At 55.0% G+C, this 3239-nt stretch overlaps 1 long non-coding RNA gene across 2 annotated transcripts; it reads left to right on the top strand.

Moving 5' to 3' along the window:
• Nucleotides 1-416: 416 nt before the first annotated feature.
• LOC133070528 (uncharacterized) lies at nt 417-2760 on the top strand. 2 transcript variants are annotated; one of them, XR_009696166.1, is made up of 4 exons: nt 417-648; nt 1156-1247; nt 1739-1772; nt 2332-2760. It is a non-coding gene; the product is annotated as an uncharacterized LOC133070528 (long non-coding RNA). The 2 variants fall into 2 exon arrangements; XR_009696165.1 differs by lacking the exon at nt 417-648 and having other exon boundaries at nt 1007-1247.
• The last annotated feature ends 479 nt before the right edge of the window (nt 2761-3239 follow it).

Here is a 3239-nt window from a genome sequence, read left to right as displayed (position 1 = left end):
TTTCTTCTCTGCCTGCGAGATGGACGCTGGCCACCGCTGGCCCCTGACCATCTGTCCTCCCGTGAAGAGCAGTCGCACCAGCAAAGCCCCAGGAGTCCCCGATGCAGAAAGCAAACCACCACGGCCTGCGCCCCTGGGCCCCTGACCACCTCCCTGCCTCCACGCAGGCCTCCTTTCTTTCTGACAGAGGCTTCCACCAGCCAGGGCGCTGCTTGGAGAGACCAGCTCTCCAGTGTGGAAACTGAGCTGTAAAAGTTAATTGTTTTATTGGGCTTTAAAGAGCAGCAGCAGAACAACCACCCACAGAAGTGCTTGGGAGTTGTTTTCTCATTTATTTTTGGAATGAGTTTTCACTTGGTATTGATTGTCATGGGCTCTGGGGGGGCGGGGAGGGGGGGAACCTGCGCCTTGGCCCCTCTGGAGGGCTCAAGGAGTAGAAGGGCAACGTGGCTCCTGGTTTATAATTAATTCCTTTCTTTTTTAAGGAAAGTAATCAGGAGGGTTCTCATGAAGTTGAGTGTTTTCTCCTAGTGAAATAGTCTCGGAGGCATCACCCCGGGCTTTCTGGAACGGAGCAGAGCAACTCCTGGAGGCCAGCGGAGCAGAACAGCAGCTGGCGGGGACAGTGATCGGGAGCTCTGTGTTCCTGTGAGTCTTGCTAATCCTTCCTGGAGTGGAAATCTGCTTGCTTTTGGAGCAAAGGACTTCCTTCCCGGACCGCGGTGGGGTGACCACGCTGGCCCCCTCCCACCCTCTCTCCCCTCTTTGATGGGATTAGGCGGCTGGGGAGATTCATTTCAGCTAATAGGCTCTGACTGACGGCCTCTGGCGGGGTCAGCTCGGAAACATCCCCCGGCCCCAGGGAGAAACTCACATTTCCTCTTCTTGAAAAATTACTCCTAGCAGGCTCCATTTAAATTCTTTCTCAATAGAAATTTCCCATAAATTTACAGCTCTTAGAGAGTCTCATTTTCTCCAACGGAACCCAAGGAAGGAAAATAGATTCTTCTTTTTGGGGGGAGGTGTCTTTCCTTTCAGGTGTTAAATGTCCATGTGTGATTTATTTGAATGAACACGGGTGGGTTAATTCTATAAGCACGGACCCCAGAGGGGCCCGCATTGCTGTAAACGCAGCAGAACTGTTTTGAGACACAGGCCGTGGGATGGCGTTGACGGGCTCAGAGGACGTGTCCACATCGCCTCCGCCAGCTGTCAGCCCAGAGGCTACTGAGCAGGTCCTGGGAAGGGTGAGGACCCAGGGACCCTCAGGGGCTGCGGCTGGCTCTTCCCTGTGCTGGTCAGTCTTCCACAGCCCATCCTTCTCACCTGCCAGGCCTCTGAGCAGGGGCCACCCCCGAACCCCTCCCTTCACCCCTGACTCACTCTCTGCCTGGTACCCCCTGCATCCCATCGCCAGCACTTTATCTTCCGCTTGGTCTGATTTTCCGTCTCCACCTTCCAGCTCTAAAACCTGAGTTCCTAGAGGGCAGGCTCAGGGCTGGCTGTGCCAGAAACGGCCCTGGACCATAGTCGAGCCCCAGACGGTGGCTGATGTGTGAGCGGAGGACGAGGAAGACCTGGGTGGGGGGCATCTGGTTAAGGCAGCCCTGTCTGGCTCTCGGGGGAGCCCTTTGGAGTCCAGATATTAGAGCCCCACCTGCGCGCTGTAGTTGCTTGGGGTGGGCTGGAAGGGGGCTTCGGGGACTGAAGGGAGAAGGGCGGACCCCTTTTTCTCCAGGTCCGCATCGTGGGACGGGGCAGGGAGCACCAAGGTGAGCAGAGAAGCCTGAGCACGTTCCCTGATGGGAAGCGTAAGAGGGAGGCAGCGGCCAGGGCGATTGGATGGAAGAGGCCATGCTTCTCGGATGCAGACGCAGCGGCCAGGCTGGGGACGGGGTCTCCCGAGGAGCATCCAGCAGGGATGGGGCATCGTCTTCTGGGAACCGCTCCCTGTAGATTCCCAGGGCGCCGGGCACCTCTGGGCGCTTTGTTACATAACAGTGTCGTCGTTCAGGTGCCTGTCGCCCCCAGCCCCCGCCCCACCTGCAAGCTTGTGAGACAGGGATGCGTCTTGTTGGTCTCGGCATCCCGTGTCCAGCAGAGCGGGTCCCACGCAGGAGGACCCCCTCAACCAGTGACGAATCAGTACGGATTTGAGAGTGGGCCCCACGGTGCCAGGGTAGGGTGCCTGTGTGTCCCCGTGCACCCGGCCTCTGCTGGGTAGGGCGACGGGTGAGGACGAAGCTGGAAAAGGGCCAAAGGCAGGGGTCGAGCATCCTTTCAAAACTGCTGAGCGGCCCCGGGGTCACTCGCCGAGTTCTGTCTTCTCAGGATCTGCCCTGCGAGGCCACTGGCCGCCCCAGCCCGCCGCTGGCTCCAGGTGACAGGCAGCCCATCCTACATGATTTGCCTGGGACAGGACACCCCGGTTTTCTTCTTCCAGATAGATTCTAAATGAAAACTATTCGAGAAAAGAAAGACAGGCAGAGTACCTCTTGTGGAGTGAAATGCAATCCTACAACTGCCAAGGGATTACTGTCCAAACACCCGGCACTTTGGGGGTTTGAGGAGAGTACGTGGAAATGTAAGAAGATGAATCTACACAGCATGTCGCTGAAAACCACGGGGAGGAGATGCTCTGCAAAGGAACATGGGTGTTAGGTTATGTGAAACAAAGCCAGGGAGCTGTGGTTTCCCAAGCCAGAGCTTCTGGAAACCCATCTTATTATGGGCATTATGTAACTTCATAGATGTAATAAGAATGTGAACATAATTTCATAGATGTAAAGCTGTGTGTTCTATATGTGTGTATAAATGTAATAAAGATAGGCTATAAAATTTGTTATTTTGTATATACATAAAGGCAGGAGGAGAAGGGGACGACAGAGGATGAGAAAATTGGGTGGCATCACTGACTCAATGGACATGAGCTTGAGCAAGCTCTGGGAGTTGGTGATGGACAGGGAGGCCTGGTGTGCTGCAGTCCGCAAAAAGTCAGACATGATTGAGTAACTGAACTGAATACATGTAAATATAATCAAGTATATAACACACATATACACTACACCAGTGTGCCTGCTAAGTCACTTCAGTTGTGCCTGACTCTTTATAACTCTCTGGACTGTAGCCCGCCAGGCTCCTCTGTCCATGGGACTCTCCAGGCAAGGATGCTGGAGTGGGTTGCCATGCCCTCCTCCAGGGGATCTTCCTTCCTGACAAGGAGGCCCTTGTGGCTCCTG

The sequence above is a fragment of the Dama dama genome, chromosome 15, assembly GCF_033118175.1.
Source record: "Dama dama isolate Ldn47 chromosome 15, ASM3311817v1, whole genome shotgun sequence".
Classification (NCBI taxonomy): Eukaryota; Metazoa; Chordata; class Mammalia; order Artiodactyla; family Cervidae; genus Dama; species Dama dama.
Note: the sequence above shows the minus strand (reverse complement) of the source record. Positions and strands in the feature narration are given on the sequence as shown.